The sequence below is a fragment of the Chiloscyllium plagiosum genome, unplaced genomic scaffold, assembly GCF_037043375.1.
Source record: "Chiloscyllium plagiosum isolate Xiang-an unplaced genomic scaffold, Cpla_swu_hap1 HiC_scaffold_39, whole genome shotgun sequence".
Taxonomy (NCBI): Eukaryota; Metazoa; Chordata; class Chondrichthyes; order Orectolobiformes; family Hemiscylliidae; genus Chiloscyllium; species Chiloscyllium plagiosum.
The window spans coordinates 47,915,972-47,933,830 of NW_028270177.1; positions in this window are offsets into that span (position 1 = coordinate 47,915,972).

Here is a 17,859-nt window from a genome sequence, read left to right on the forward strand (position 1 = left end):
CCCACGAGCAAGGAGCAATATTCACTGAAGGGCAATCCTCTATTTAAACCCACTGGCAGTTCCAACGTCAGCTCTCTCACTCCCAAAAGAACAGATACCACATTGCACAGAGATGCAAGCACAGAAATACACAGAAATATTGGTACACACGCCAATATACTATCACACAAAATGCACACAAGGAGATGGGCATGCACGGACAGAGAAGCACACAGAGACATATACAGTCACACATAAATAGACACAAACACACATAGAAACACACAGACTGATACACAGACCGACAGGCAACAACAAGCACATAGACACACACACACACTCACACACAAGGTCACAGACAATAGCGTCATTCAGACACAAATATAAATATTTTTTGATGGGGTTCAAGTATAAGGGGTTCAAGTATTCTCGGGAGAAGGCAGGTAAATGATGTTCAGGAACAAATAAGGAATTATAGAATGGCATATCAGACTCGATGGGCGGCATGGCCTAATTCTGCTCCTTTTAAAAATGCACGTGTGGTGTTATGTTATCAGGTATGCTCTTCCTGAGACAGCAGCAGAGGCTGGGATTGATACATATTTGAATGGAAAGAGTCAGTGGGAATGTGGAACAGGTTTGGAGGGCGGAATGGTTTATGTCTATTCCGAATTGTTACATTTTTATGTCTCAAAAGAGGTGGCAATTTGATGTAAGGTCAACACAGTTTTATAAGAACAGATTCAGCAATGAAATAAGGATGTGTTGTGCTGTCTGTGATGTACTCATCCTGAGGGAGCAGTAAAGACTTGGTTATTAAAGATAGTCAAGGCTGAGCTCGACTGATCTTTGTTGGACAGGAGAGTCAATGTTTATTGGGAACAGACAGGAGACAGATGGTCAGACACACTCGAATCAGCCATGAGCATTCTGAATGGTGCAGCTGAATGGCCAACTGCTGCCCCTACCCTTGTGTTGTTCCCTCAAACCACCCCTCGAGACTGTTACAGAGATATACCGCTGCCCCTACCCAATGCATTGTTCCTCAATCCATCTCGATGCTGTTACAGAGAAATATTGCTGCCCCTACCCTATGTGTTGTTCCCTCAAACCACCCCTCGAGGCTGTTACAGAGATATACTGCTGCCCCTACCCCATGTGTTGTTCCCTCAAACCTCCCCTAGAAGGCTGTTACAGAGATATACTGCTGTCCCCACCCAACGTGTTGTTCCCTCAATACTCCCTCGAGGCTGTTACAGAGATATACTGCTGTCCCTACCCCATGTGTTGTTCCCTCAATCCACCCCTCGAGACTATTACAAGGTAGGGGATCACCCCATTCAGCCACACAGGATCGTTACAACGAGACAGGAGACCATTCTGCCCATCAAAGGAGTTATACAGGAATATAGAATGAAATAATTCGGCTCTTTGAGTACATTACACAGTCTAGGAGGAGGCCATTCAAACTGCCTGAGCTGCTACACAGGGACAGGGAAGCTGTCACTAACAGAAATAAAGAGTAGAGATAAATGTTTATTTTAAGGTTGCATCCAAGATCACTGTGGGTCATCAATGATCAATAATCTGTATCAAAGATCTGGAGGAAGGGGACTGAATGGGTTGAAGCTCAATTAGCCCATCACCAAGATGATCATTCAATGTGTTGTCAAATAGAGGTAGTGAGTCTGCAATGTGATACAGACAGGGAAGGTTAGTGAGCAAACCCTCACCAGAGATTAAATAACGTGAGTTGTCTATTTCGTTAGGAAGGATAAAACAATGGTAGTCAATTTAAATGGAGAGAGAATGCAGAACTCTGTGATACAGGCGATTTCCATGATCCTGGTACATGAATCATATGAAGTCAGTCTGCAGATGCAGCAAGTAATTTGTATGGTAAGTGGAATGATGCTGTCTCTTGCAAAGGGTATTGCTGAGACCACATCTAAAACACTATGTGCAATTTTGATCCACTAATCTAAAAAAAAATATAATTTTTTCAGAATATTTTCAAAGATGTTTCCCTTTTCTCATTCTCATGCCTTCTGTTATGGGAGAATCATCAATTTCAATCTAAGATGAGAAAAGGTTTTGTACCATACATGACCTTATGGAAAGTGTATCAGCTGGATATACGTTTTCTCTTGTTAAGGAGACTAAAGCTAGAAAATAAACTTAAGAATAAGATGTATTGATATTAACACACGTATTATGAAAACATTGACCAATATTTACAAATTACGCAGATGCATATAAACAACTTATAAAGTGGCGACATTTTTTGCTAATGAAAGGCATTGTGTACAACAACGGCAACGATGCACCTGCATATAGCCCATTATCATCTTTACCAGAGAATGTTCATGGAGATCGTACATGGACCACTTTAGTGACATTATTGAATGGTTCAACACAGAGAGGGAGAGAAAATGTTCCCTACCTGAGAAGCAGCTGCCGATTCATCACTCTCCTTTATTTTGTTCCGCCCGATAGCAAAGTGTGAGACCATAAAATCCCTGAGTTATCTTAACCACTTGTGAATGATTCCTGAGGAGGATTCATTGGAATCTCTCCACAACCTTAAGCAAAGGGAGTTCAGCCAAATCCAACTGTCCCATTACCAGCAACTTGTGTGAGCAGACTAATTTCAAAGGCAGAATAACATTTGGAACACTCCATTATTTTACCATTTGTTATGAGTCAAATTCCTGTGTCTCACATTTTTCTCGAAAATGATCAAGCCTGAGTCCTATATCGTTAGTCATAGAACATAGAACAATACAGCACAGAACAGGCCCTTCGGCCCACGATGTTGTGCCGAACATTTGTCCTAGCTTAAGCACCCATCCATGTACCTATCCAATTGCCGCTTAAAGGTCACCAATGATTCTGACTCTGCCACTCCCACAGGCAGCGCATTCCATGCCCCCACCACTCGCTGGGTAAAGAACCTACCCCTGACTTCCCCCCAATACCTTCCACCCTTCACCTTAAATTTAAGTCCCCTTGTAACACTCGGGGAAAAAGTCTACTCTATGTATTCCCCGATCATCTTATAAACCTCGATCAAGTCACCCCTCATCCTTCTCCGTTCCAATGAGAAAAGGCCTAGCACTCTCAACCTATCCTCGTACGACCTATTCTCCATTCCAGGCAACATCCTGGTAACTCTCCTCTGCACCCTCTCCAAAGCTTCCACATCTTTCCGAAAATGAGGCGACCAGAACTGCACACAGTACTCCAAATGTGGCCTTACCAAGGTCCTATACAGCTGCAACATCACCTCACGACTCTTGAATTCAATCCCTCTGCTAATGAACGCGAATACACCATAGGCCTTCTTACAAGCTCTATCCACCTGAGTGGAAACTTTCAAAAATCTATGAACATAGAACCCAAGATCCCTCTGCTCCTCCACCTTACTAAGAACCCTACCGTTAACCCTATATTCCGCATTCTTATTTGTCCTTCCAAAATGGACAACCTCACACTTGACAGGATTGAACTCCATCTGCCACTCCTCAGCCCAGCTCTGCATCATATCTAAGTCCCTTTGCAGCCGACAACAGCCCTCCTCACTATCCACAACTCCACCAATCTTCGTATCATCTGCAAATTTACTCACCCACCCTTCGACTTACTTTTCCAAGTCATTAATAAAAATTACAAACAGCAGAGGAACCAGAAATGATCCCTGCGGAAATCCACTTGTAACTGGGCTCCAGGCTGAATATTTACCATCTACCACCACTCTTTGACTTCGACCGGTTAGGCAGTTCTCTATCCAACTGGCCAAACTTCCCACTATCCCATGCCTTCTGACTTTCTGCATAAGCCTACCATGGGGAACCTTATCAAATGCCTTACTAAAATCAATGTTCACTACATCCACTGCTCTACCCTCATCTACATGCTTGGTCACCTCCTCAAAGAATTCAATAAGACTTGTAAGGCAAGACCTACCCCTCACAAATCCGTGCTGGCTGTCCCTAATCAAGCAGTGTCTTTCCAGATACTCATAAACCCTATCCCTCAGTACCCTTTCCATTACTTTGCCTACCACCGAAGTAAGACTAACTGCCTGTAATTCCTGGGGTTATCCTTATTCCCTTTTTTGAACAGGGGCACAACATTCGCCACTCTCCAGTCCCTTGGCACCACCCCCATTGATAGTGAAGTTGAAAAGATCATGGCCAATTGTTCTGCAATTTCCTCTCTTACTTCCCACATAATCTTAGGATATATCCCGTCAGGCCCGGGGGACTTGTCTATCCTCAAGTTTATCAGAATGCCCAACACATCTTCCTTCCTAACAAGTATCTCCTCTAGCTTACCAGTCCGTTTCGCACTCTCCTCGTCAACAAGTAAATACTGAAGAAAACTATTCATTCAAGACCTCTCCTATCTCTTCCGAGTGGTGTGGTGTGAGGGGAATATTCTAAGACGCCCTTAAACTATCGTCAATCATGTAACCCGAGTAAAATAAAAGTTGAATTTAATCACCATATCAGTGTCTGTTCAGAACATCGTGAGTGACTGTCGCTGCCCCTCAAGGTTCAATGCAATCACCCCTCATTCGTCATGGTACCATCAGCCCAGGGATTAGTTTGATGAAGCTCCTTTGCACTCTATCTGTGGCAAGGCAATTATTCCTTATACCGGAGAGAAAAGCAGTGCACAATACCCCAAATACTGCCTCAAAAACACTCTCAGGGTTGATCACAATAATTCTTTTTCCTCACTTAGACATCTTCGTTTCTTTCGTGTGTCATACTAACCCCGGTCCTTCTATATGTACAGTGAATGATGTGGAATTTAGAAGTTCCTTACAACTGTATGGAGGAGAAAGTGAGGACCGCAGATGCTGGAGATCAGAGCTGAAAATGTGTTGCTGGAAACGTCCAGCAGGTCAGGCAGCATCCAAAGAGTAGGAGAATCAATGTTTCGGGCATGAGCCCTTCTCTTCAGGAATGAGGAAAGTGTGTCCAGCAGGCTAAGATAAAAGGTAGGGAGGAAGAACTTGGTGGAGGGGCGTTGGAAATGCTATAGGTGGAAGGAGGTCAAGGTGAGGGTGATAGGCCGGAGTGGTGGTGGAGGCGGAGAGGTCAGGAAGAAGGGCTCATGCCCTGACCAGGGAAGGATAACCCACTGCCTTCACTTAAGTACATGAGGGAAGCAGATGGGCTTTTTTACAAATAATGATGATGGTTTTATTTCAATGCCACCAATTTCCTTCATGAGATATCAGCAGATTATTATTCTGTGGCTGGGAGATTATGAGTGAGTGACTTGAGTCCCATGCACTATCTTCCCGTCTAACGGATTCTGTGCAGACAATAAGAGAAACATCTCAAATGCAATTATTTTGTTACGGACACGTAGTTAGAAGGGACTTGAAACAGGTGAATCGGGACTTAACAAAGGCAAAAAATAATGGTTTACTCAGAAGTTGCAATGAGGCTGAGGAGGAGACTGGGAAATCACGATTGTGGTATTGGACAGGATTAGTGAGTAGAGAGGTTATGGAAATATAGATCCGTGAAGGGCTAGAAGGATTATGGAGTTTTAGTACAGTCTACTTCCTCCTTGCATATTGGTGAGTAATTTGTAAATAGTAATTTACAAGTTATAACTTCTAATGAATGGAATTTTTGATTTGAACTGAAAACGTTGACTTCCAATTTTTCATATTTTAAATAATAAGAGCAGCAATTCAGTTTAACCTGCTTCAATGGACAGTTAGAATGGTTTATCGGAATATCAACATGCTTCTTTGTTTATAAATGGAAACATATATCCTGCAACTACTGCTCAGGCATTACAATATCAGTAAGAGATTGAAAGAACTTTTATAGTCCATGATCTGAAAAGAAAATATGACTAAGACAATGTGAGGTTATAACAGACAGACAACGTTGATATGTACCTAAGAGACAATGGGGACTGCAGATGCTGGAGAATTCAGTGTAGATAAAGCGTGGTGCCGGAAAAGGTACAGCCAGTCAGGCAGCATCTGAGGAGCAAGCGATTCAATGTTTCAGGCAGGACCCTTCTTCAGGACTGGGGAGGGGGAAAGGGGCTGAGAGACAAATGGGTGGTGGGGATGAGGTTAGGGGAAAGGTGGGGATACTTGGACGAAGGCAGGAGGTGATAGTGATAGGTCAGTGGGGAGTTTGGAGTGGATAGGTGGGAAGGAAGCTGTTCAGGTAGGCCCACTCGAGAGGGCGAATCTGAGTGAGAGGGCTGGATCTGGGATCTGGGTGGGCAAGAGGAGATTTGCAAATTTGTAAATCCAATGTTCATGCCATATGTTTGTAGGCTCCCGAGGCAAATATGAGGTGTTCCTGGCAAGACCCTGGTAAACCTCTTCTGAACCCTCTCAGCTGAATAATATTCTTCCTATAACAGAACTGCACATAGTACTGCAGAAGAAGCTTTATCAATGTCCTGCACAATCACAGAATGACTTCCCAACTGTTAAAGTCAATGATCTGAGCAATGAAATTAGCTTAAGCACCCTGTCCATATGTGCCCCAAACGTCAAAAAAATTATAACTGCACCCGTGGATCTCTGTGTTCTACAAATCTACCAACGCACGACCATTAACTGTATAAGCCATTCCCTTGTTTCATTTACCAAAATGCATTACCTTGTAGTTATACAAGTTAAACTCCATCTGCCACACCTCAGTCCATTGAGTGCTATTACTGCCCCCTCCCCCTCCCCTTCAGGTTTAAAAGACCATCCCTTCTCCAGAAGGCCTACAGACACCAGCCTTGAGTTTCCCAAAGACCCAGGGCTTGGGTTGCTTTGTGTAGGCAGATTGCGGAGTGGATAAGTAGAAGCTGGAAAGTAAAAGTTACCTGATGTCACTTAAAATTTTTAGGAAGACAGAAACCACATGCTAGTGACTGTAAATAGTGACCAGTGTGCGTTGGCCAGAAATTGTGCTATTTCTTCATCTCTGGTGTTCAGTATTGATATCTTTTCGAGATCTTTCGGAGTGTGCCTGCAGGATTTCTTTTGCTAATATTACAGATTACAGATAATGACCATTTAAGCTGGAAATCATAGCCAAGCTATTAAAGAAGTTCAGAGTTTATCTCGGCACTTGCACTCATCATCCCGTAGTTGCGTCTAATACCTTTAACTTGTTTAACAATGAGAACTGTTGCCCGTGTCTTTGAGTCATGTTAATCGAAATTTAATAAATGCATACAGAGCTGAAAGCTGACACTTAAAGTATGACCCAGATTCTGGGCATGGTTTAAGTCTTGTGTAGTGGGTAGCGGCCCTGCCTCAGAGCCAGAGTTCTGGATTTGATTCCTGTCCATGAACTTATGGTAGTGTCACAATCTCTGGAGCAGATGATCTGGATTCATGTCCTATCCGTTGTGGAGGTGTATCACAGCATGTCAGAACAGGCTGATGAATAAACACACAGGAGAATCATGCTGCAGCTTTAGTGGCTATTGCTGAGTGTTGGTAGTGCCCCTACCTCTGAGCCTAAAGGTCTAGGTTCAAAACCCACAGAGATGTTTCATTATATGTCTGAACACAGAAACACACACACATGTCCCTCCATCACTACCCTGTCTCCTGCCATTTAACAGATAAACACAGAAACACAAACTCACATCCCTCTACCACCACACTGTCTCCTGCCATTAAACAGATACACACAGAAGGTAAACGGAATGATACTGTTTCATGCAATGGGTATCGGGTTTGATCTTATCGACGTTTTCCTGCATCAGTACAAGGCATAGCTGACAACACATCTGATGTATTCTTTGAATTTATGATTCCCAAAACTGAAAATAAAAGTTAAATTGCTTTCAAACTTTTCAAAGGTGTTTCTTTTTACTCGGCCTTGTAATGAAGACATTATGTTATGAAGGATTGATAGTTTGGCCTGAGAATGAGAGATGTTCTTATTGACCATATAAGATCATGAGGAGCGTGTAGCTGGTGAGTGCCTGATAGATATTTCCTCTTGTGTGGGAGAATAAAACTCGGGAAGTACTTTAAGAATAAGACAGGTTCTGAGGCAATGTCACTGGAGCAGAAAAGTTAACTCTCATTTCTCATCATACATGCTGAGCTTTTCCAGCAATTTCTGCATTTGTGTAAGAATAAGACACTTTCATTTTAACGCAGATATTGTGAAGACATTAAACGCATTATTTTTATATTATGTAGGCACTTATAAACACATCTTCAAATCAAATAGGGCCATATTTTTGTTAATGAAATGATTCTGTGTACGACAGCAACATTGATGCACCTGCATGGAGCAGGGAATGTGATGGAATCATATAGTTCAGATAATGTTCTAGGAGAGCTCACATGGTACAGTTTGGGATCTGATAATATCACTGATTCAACTTAGAGATGGAAAAATGTAACCTATCTAAGAAGGAACAGTCTGTTGCTCCCTTTCTCTTTCCCTGTCCCACATCACAGCAATGCGCGTGAGCTAAAAATAATGCTCAGTTGTCTTCACCACTCATGGAGGATTCCTGATGAGGATTCATTGGAATGTCCCCACTGCCTGAAGCAAAGGGAATTCTGCCAAATCCAACGGTTCCAGCAATGAATCAGATTGGCAGAAGCCTTTGCAAGCGGAATAACTTCAGAAGTAATTATTCAGACTGATAGAGAAGGGGACAGACAGGAGATTCTGTGGCTGCAAATGGGAATCCAGTATGGTGTGTAGCCTCCCACATGCCAGGGTCCAGGATGTCTCAGAGCAGCTGCAGAACGTTCTCAAGGGGGAAGGGAGCAGCTAGAAGTCATTGTGCACGTAAGTACAAATGACACAGGTAGAAATAAGGATGCGGTCCTGCAGAGTAATTATGGAGAGCAAGGAGTAAAGGATAAAAGCCAGGACCATGACAGTGGTAATCTCCAGTTTACTTCCAGTGCTACGTGCTAGTGAGGGTAAGAGCAAGAGAACATGGCAGGTGAATGCATTGCTAAAGAATTGGTGCAGGGGACTGAGATTCATAGTTTTGGATCATTGGATCTTTTTTGGGGTAGTGGTGACCTGATCAAGAGAAACGGGTTGTACCTGAACTGTAGAGGGTCCACTATCCTGACGAGCAGGTTTGCAAATGCTACAAGGGAGGGTTTAAAGTAGATTGGCTGGGGTTGTGGTGGTGGTAGTGGGGGGCGTGGGATCCTTAACAGCAGGGAGGCAAGTGCGACGCTTGAAGGAGATACAGTAATCAGATGAGACATCAAGCTGGAACACGACAGGCAGCAAGGAATGCCTGTTGGATTACATTGCATCTGTTTCAAATCAAGAGGGCTGACAGATAAGGCTGATGAATTCAGGGCGTGGATAGGTAGGTGGGAAGCAAATATTATAGCCATTACAGAAACATGGCTAAGCGAGGGACAAGACTGGCAGCATAATCTGCTAGGGGGCAGGTGATTTAGGTGGGACAGAGGTGGTGGAAGGAGGGGAGGGGGAGCTGCATTTTCAATTCAGGCGAGTATTACAGTAGTGATCAGAGATAAAATAATTGATAGATCATTCAGTGAGGCTATGTGAGTGGGGCTAAGAAGTAAGAAGGGGATGGTGACAATATTTGGGTTGTACGATATGCCCCCAAATAGTAAATGGGAATTAGAGGAACAAAGATATGTAGAGAGATTGGGGAAACTTGCAATGGCAATGGGATTGTGATTGTAGGATATTTTATTTTTCCTAACATAGACTGGGACTGACGTAGAATTAAGGGCTTAGATGGGGGTGAATCTATTAAGTGTGATCAGGAAAGTACCCTCAAGCAGTACACAGAGGGCACTACATGGAAAGGGGCAAAACTCAACCTACTCTTGGGAATTAGAAAAGTGCAGGTGACTGGCGTGATAGTGGGAGAGCACTTTGGGATCAATGATCATAGTTGTATTAATCTTAAAATAGTTATAGAGAGTGAGAAACTGGTCCACAGGAGCAAGTTCTAACTTGGGGCAAAGTGAACTTTTGATGGAATTAGAGAGGAGCTTGCAGGGGTTGATAGGAGTCGTTTGTTCGTAGGCAAAGGGACCTCTGGAAAGTGGGAGGCCTTTAAAAGTGATGTGTCTAGAATTCAAGGTCTGTATGTTCCTTCGAGGGTAAAGGGCAAGGTTGGCAGGAAGAGGAAACCCTGGATGACAAGAGCTTTGAGGCTTTGACCAGGAAAACGGAGGCGTGGTTCAAGTCCAGGCAGCTGGGATCAAGGGAATCCCTGGAGATATACAGGGGGATACAAGGGTTTTAAAAAAAGGAAATCAGGTAGGTAAAAAGGTGGCACAAGATAGCCTTAGATGAGAAGATTAGGGTGAATCCAAAGAAGTTAAGTATATTAAAGAAAAGAGACTCAATAAATGAGAATATGACCCCTCAAGGACCAAAATGGACATGTAGACCCACAGGAGGTGGGCAAGGTTCTAAATTAATATTTCTCCTCTGTGTTTACCGTGAAGAAAGACAGGAAGACTGGGGAGCTTAGATAAGTTAGTGGTGATATCTTGGAGACCGTCCATATCACAGTTGAGGAGCATTGGATGTATTAGAATGTATGAAGGTGGTTAAGTCTCCTGCTTCTGACCAGATGTATCAAAGAAAATACGAGGACCCTGGCTGATATTTTTGCATCATCGATATCTACAGGTGAGATCCCAGAAGACTGGAGGATAACGTATGTTGTTCCCTTATTCAAGGAGAGAAGCAAAGACAAATTTGGGAAATATAAATCGTTAAGCCTAACATCTATGATTGGTAGGTTACTTGAGAAGATTCTGAGGGTATATGTGCATTTTGAAAGACCGGATTTCATTAGGTATATTTGTTATTTATTTTAATAACAATTATTAATTTTTGTTATTAAACTGAAAAGATTGCATGGCTTTGAGATTGAGAGATCATCTCTCACAAAGTTAGTTGAGTTCTTTGATGAAGTACCCAGGAAGGTTGATGAAGGCAGGGTAGTAGACATAGTTTATATGGATTTGAATAAGGCATTTGATAAGGATCCCCCTGACAGGCTGGTCTGGAAGATTCGATCGCATGGAATCCAAGGGGAGCTGGCAAATTGGATACACAGTTAGCTTGATGGTAGGAAGCAGAAGGTAATAATGGAAGGATGCTTGTCAGACTAGAGACCTGTGAATAGTGGAGTGCCTCAGGGGTCAGTGCTGGACCCATTGCTGTTTGTTATCTATATCAATGACATCGTTGAGAATTTACAAGGCATGATTAGTAAGTTTGTTGATGACAGGTGGTATTGCGGAGAGTGAGGGAAGTTTTCAGAAATTGCAGCAGAATCTTGATTAGCTGGGGATGTGGGCCAAGAAATAGAAATGGAGTTTAATATAGGTAAGAATGAATTTTGCATTTTGGAAAGTCAAATCAAGTTAGGAATTTCATGGTGAATGGCAGGACCTTAAATGGTGCAGTGGAACAGATAGACCTTGGAATTCAGGTGAATGGTTCTCTGAAAGTGGAGTCACAGGTAGACAGGGCAGTAAAGAAGGCTTTTGGCACACTGGCATTCATTCGTCAGGGCATGGAGTATAGAAGTTTGGAAGTTGTGTTGCAGTTATACAGGAAGTTGGTGAGGCCGCATTTGTAGTGTTGTATTCAGTTTTGGTCACATTGGTAAAGGAAGGATGCTATTAAACTGGAAAGATTCCAGAAGAAATTTACAAGGATGTTGCCAGGACCCAATGGACTGAGCTATAAGGGGAAGTTGGTCAAGCGAGGACATGTGTCTTTAGAGCATAGGAGAGTCAGTGGGGGGAAGGGGGGGAAGGGGGTTCTTAAAAAAAGCTGTACAAGATAATGAGAGGCATGGATATGGTGAATGGACCCAGTCAGTCTTCCCAGAGATGGGGAATCGGGGACTGGAGGGCATCAGATTAAGGTTAGAGGGGAAGTAATAAAAGGGAAAATAAATAAAAGGAAAAATAACAGAGTGTGGTACACTTGTGGAATGAATTGCCAGTGGAAGTGGTTGGGGAATTTACATTAACAATATTTAAAAGGGATTTGGACAAATACATGGAGAGAAAAGGTTCAGAACGATATGGGCCAAGTGCAGAGAAATGGGGTTAGCGTGGATGGACATTTGGGCATGGATCAGTTTGGGCCAAGGAGTCTGTCTCTGTGCTGCACGACTTTATGATTCTATAAGTGGAATAACATTTGAGCCAAACTCTCATTATTTTCCTTTTGTCATGAGTTCAAATAATAATTGGACAAAGTTATTTCAAGTTAACGTTGCAAAGATTTTGCTTTTCAATTTGTTTTCAAACATGTATGTGTGTGGGGAAATATGTACAAGGCATGATTAGCAATTTTGCTGATGACACTAAAATAGGTGGTATGGTGGAGAGTGAGCTGAAAATGTGTTGCTGGAAAAGCACAGCAGGTCAGGCAGCATCCAAGGAACAGAAGAATCGACGTTTCGGGCACAAGCTTTTGGCTTTTGGCACGCTGGCCTTCATCAGTCAGGGAATTGAACATCGAAGGTGGGGAGTTATGTTGCAGTTATACAGGATGTTGGTGAGGTTGCACTTGCAGTACTGTGTTCGGTTTTGTTCAATTTGATCTAGGAAGGATGTAATTGAATTGGAAAGAATGCAGAAGAAATTTACAAGAATGTTGCCAGTACTCAATGGTCTGAGTTATAGGGAGAGTTCGGACACGCTTGGCTATTTTTCTTTGGACTGTAAGGGACTGAAGGGAAATTTTATAGAAATGTATAAGATCATGAGAGGCATGGATAATGTATGTGCACTCAGTCTTTTCCCAGAGATGGGGAATCAATGACTAGAGGGCATCAATTTAAGGTTAGAGAAGAAAGTAAAAAAGGGAACCTGAGGGGCAACTTTTTTTCGCAGAGGCTGGTACACATATGGAATGAACAGCCAGTGGAAATGGTTGAGGCGGGTACATTAACAACATTTAAAAACCATTTGGACAAATATATGCATAGGAAAGGATTAGAAGGATACGGGGCAATGGCAGGGAAATGAGATTAGTGCGAATGGACATTTTGGACCGAATGGACCAGTTTAGGCTGAAGAGGCTGTGTCCATGCTATAGGACTCTGTGATTCTAACAACCATTGTTGGTCTCCCACTGAATGTTATATTGTACTTTCCCAATTCACTGGAGCGAACTTGACCCTCTAGTCTCTAGGCTTCCATGATGTTTAAGTAGAATGTTCAAATATTTGATTTTGTATGCATCTCCATGTAAAATGCAACATATTAATGTCACCATTCTTCTGAACAAGGTTATTAATTAGTCCTTCTGACCACACAACACCAAATCCAAACTAACTTTGTCTCTAGTTTGGATCACAACATACTCTTCAAGCTAGTTAATGCAGTTGAGATGTAACTTGAGATATTCAGCATTACTGCAGCACCCACAATATCTAATTTTCAGAACATAAGACTCACAAAATTTGCATGATAGTTTTGCTCAACATAACACATCAATGTTTGTTTCTCGTTGCTAAGATCCTCCCAAGCTGATACTGTGAGATCTGAGGGACAGAGTCTGCGGCATTGGAAAAGACATTCAGGGAGGCTCACCTCGACGCTGAGGTGATCTGAAGAAATGCCCAGCAATACAGGACAAGCATCAATAACCTTCTCTGCTCTGTCAGAATAAGTGTCACCATATTCTCTCTGCTCCCTCACACGCACTGTATACCTGTTATAGCACCCACCCCCGAACAAGGCTCGCCCTCTATCTTCTTGCACTACCACTCTCCCTGTTGAATTCATCACCTTCCTTCCATTATTTTGTCTATCGCTTATGCAATACCCACACACTAATAACATCTTCTGGATTCTGCACTGTGGACTGACTCCCTTCAGACACCCCATCATTCGAGGTCTTGCACTTTGGAAAAAAGAATACAAGCGTGGACTACTTTCTAAACGGTGAGAAAATTGGTAAAGCCAAAGTACAGAAGGATCTGGGAGTGCTAGTTGAGGATTCTCGAAAGGTAAACATGCAGGTTGAGTCCGTGATTAAGAATGCGAATGCAATGTTGTCAATTACCTCAAGAGGGTTGGAATATAAAAGCACCGTTGTGCTACTGAGACTTTATAAAGCTCTGATTAGGCCCCATTTGGAGTACTGTGTCCAGTTTTGGTCCCCACACCTCAGGAAGGACATACTGGCACTGGAGCGTGTCCAGCGGAGATTCACACAGATGATACCTGGAATGGTAGGTCTAACATATGAGGAATGGCTGAGAATCCTGGGATTGTATTCATTGGAGTTTAGAAGATTAAGGGGAGATCTAATAGAAACTTACAAGATAATACATGGCTTGGAGAGGGTGGACGCTAGGAAATTGTTTCCGTTAGGCGAGGAGACTCGGACCCGTGGACACATCCTTAGAATTGGAGGGGGTAAATTCAGAACAGAAATGCGGAGACATTTCTTCAGCCAGAGAGTGGTGAGCCTGTGCAATTCATTGCTGCGGAGTGCAGTGGAGGCTGGGACGCTAAATGTCTTCAAGGCAGAAATTGATAAATTGATAATTGATAAATTATTGATGTCACAAGGAATTAAGGGAGAATGCGGGTAAGTGGAGTTGAAATGCCCATCAGCCATGATTGAATGGCGGAGTGGACTCGATGGGCCGAATAGCCTTACTTCCGCTCCTATATCTTATAGTTTTATGGTCTTATGGTCATTCACCAGCCCCCCACCATCACCTACAATAGTACTAACAGCTCACTTCCCCCTTCTCTTTCTCCCATTCCAGGATTAATAGCCTGGAATTGGACAGAAAGGCCTAAGCCGAGTGGTGGAGTAACTGATATCCGTTCCCTTCGCCCATCCCCCTGCCATGTTGGGAGGACCCTGCCACTAGCCAAAGAGGACCTGAGTGAATCATATGGAGCTTCTGTAATTTTCACGTCCTACCAATTGAGTAACAAGCAATGGTCAGTGGAGGGCAATACTCACGTTCAGCTCTCTGTGTGTTCCATATTTGTCTCTCTCCCAAAACAACCAATATCTAATTGCAGAAAGATGCAGACACAGAAATACTTGGAGGCATATATAAACACCCCAAGATACGAACACTCACAGCACATATACGGAGATAAACCCGCACACATGTAGAAGCATGAAGAAACATATACAGTCACACACAGACATAAACATAGATAAAATGTAGAGGCTAATACACGGAAGGACAAATGACTACACACTAATACAGACACGCAACCACATGAACAAACACACACGCACACACACACAGTTACACAGAGGCACATACACCTGTGTCAATAAGACAGAGATAGATTGGTTTTTGATAAATAAGGGTATGGAAGATTACAGAGAAAAGTTAGGAGAATGACACTGAGAAATCTTTAAGCCATCATTAAATGGCATTCAGACTCAAATGGGCCGAATAGCCTAATTCTGCTCCTTATTTTAATGCTCGTGTGGTGTTGTGCTATTTGGTATTCTCTTCCTGGGACAGGAGCAGAGAAAGAGTTTAATACATATTTGATTGGAAACAGTCAGTGGTAATGTTGCACACGTTTAGAGGGCTGAATGATTTATGTCTAAGCCGAATTATTCTGTCCTTATGTTTCAAAAGAGGTAGCAATTTAATGTTAGATTAACACAGTTTTAAAATAACGTGTCCTGCAATGAAAGAAGGATGTCCCTTTCCCTTTAGTGTTGTGCCCTCTGTCATGTCCTCATCCTCAGGGAGCAGTGAAGACTCGGTTATTGAAGATATTCAAGGCTGAGATCGACTGATCTTTGCTGCACAGGAGAGTCAATGTTTATTGGGAACAGACAGGAGACGGATCAGCCATGGGCATTCTGATTGGTGCAGCTGAATGGCCAACTGCAGCCTCTACCCCATGAAGTTATTCTGCAAATTCAGCATGTGGTTTGGGTTGATGTTGTTTCTGGGAAAAGGTATCACGTTTAATTGTAGGAATGTTTTACTGCATCTGGACAGGGAGACTGCAGATGCTGGAGGTCAGAGTCGAAAACTGTGGCACTGGAAAGGCACAGCAGGTCAGGCAGCATTCGAGGAGCAGGAAAGTCAATGTTTTGGGCATAAGCCGTTCATCAGGAATGTGCCCAAAACATGACTATTCTGCTCTCTGTACACACGTTCCTCGAAGGCCTTTTGATACGAAGCATTATCAGTTTAGGTATGGGATGATAAATCCTTTTGAACTATACACGATTCAAATCTACGGAATAAATTTTAAAAATAAGATGTGTTGATTGTTAAAAATGCATAGGCGTGTACTATATCTTTAAAACAGTGTGAAAGCTGGCAAGAACTTAACAAGCACAGAGTGTGCCGAAAATATTTTTCCAAAGTAACATTAGGCTGAAACAAGTAGCTGAGCTGAGTGCTATGGTATACAACAATTTCAAATTTGGCCAATCAGTTTAACTTACGGCCCAAGATACCAAAATCCAAATGAATTTGAATTTTAATGATATCAAACAAATGAGGCAATCCAATGTTTTGGGGTATAAAATCGGGCATTTTGAACAGTTATCCAGAGCGGCAAAGAGCACTAACAAATGCAGACTGCCTGCAGAATCACTCTCTGAATGGTACCTGTTTCTATGAAATCTGTGCAACAGAAGGCCGAAGAAAAGACCCTGAAAAACCTACAGAGCAAAATGCACAGGAAAATCGACGTAACTCGCTGGTTTTGAAATTCAAAGCCTTTTTTCTAACTCTTAATTAGATGGTGATTTTATCAGATCAGTATAATGCTGTAGATTGGGAGGTAGATAAATTGTTCAGACAAGGGTGCTTACAGTGTAGAAAGTTGTTGTTTAATGTTCTTTTTTTGGAGTTAACTAATAAACTATTATTGTTTTCTGTAAATAATGAGATTTGGTAGTTCTTTCTCATTCATACTTTTACAGATTACGAGGCAAGGTGAGTTTTTCTGTCCGGTTTAAATTAGCAGAAGGGTTTCATCCTATGTCGTAACTTTGATTTTAACACAGATATAATGAAGACTTCAACTGATTTTTAAAAATTACGCTGACACATATGAACATATCATCAAATTATAAAGCTTTTTTTTTGCTAATGAACAACAGTACAACAGTAACGATGCACATGCATATAGTCCATCATCATCCATTCCAAAAAATGTTTAAGGAAATCGCAGATGGTCCATTTTGGTGTTCAGTTGACATTATTGCGTGTTTCAACACAGAGAGGGAGAAAATGTCACCTGCCTCAGAAGCAGCAGCCTATTGCGCTCTCTCTCTCTCTCTCTCATTTTGTTCGGCCTGACAAGAGACAAAAAAACCCTGGGTCATCTTTACCAGTCGTGGAGATTTCCTGATAAAAAAGATTCATTGGCATCTTTCCACTATCTGACTCAAAGGGAATTGAGCCAAATCTAACTGTTCCAGGTTGATATTGCATTACCAGCACCTTGTGTGAGCGAAAGAACTTCAGAGGACAGAGTAACATTTGGGACACTCTGTCATTTTTCCATTTGTTAAGAGTTCAGCTATTATGAAACTCTGGAAAGCTTTCATTTTTCTGTCTTGCCTTAAAATGTGTGTCTTTGTGTGTGTATGCAGGTGCATGTGTGTGTCTTTCTCACATATTTTTTTCTAGAATATAAGTCAGCCTGGCACTTATATCATTGGCCTTATCACTAAACTTTGGAATTTGTGGTAACCAGTGGAGAAGTGGGGCTGCAAAAGGAATCACTGACCCTGCAACATTGGTTGGAAGAGGAATGAGAAATATTGAAAGGACTGTACAAGTGGGAATTCCCTTCCCCAGATGTTTGTGATGCTTGGATGTTTACATTTATTCAAAGTTGTGTCTGTTAAA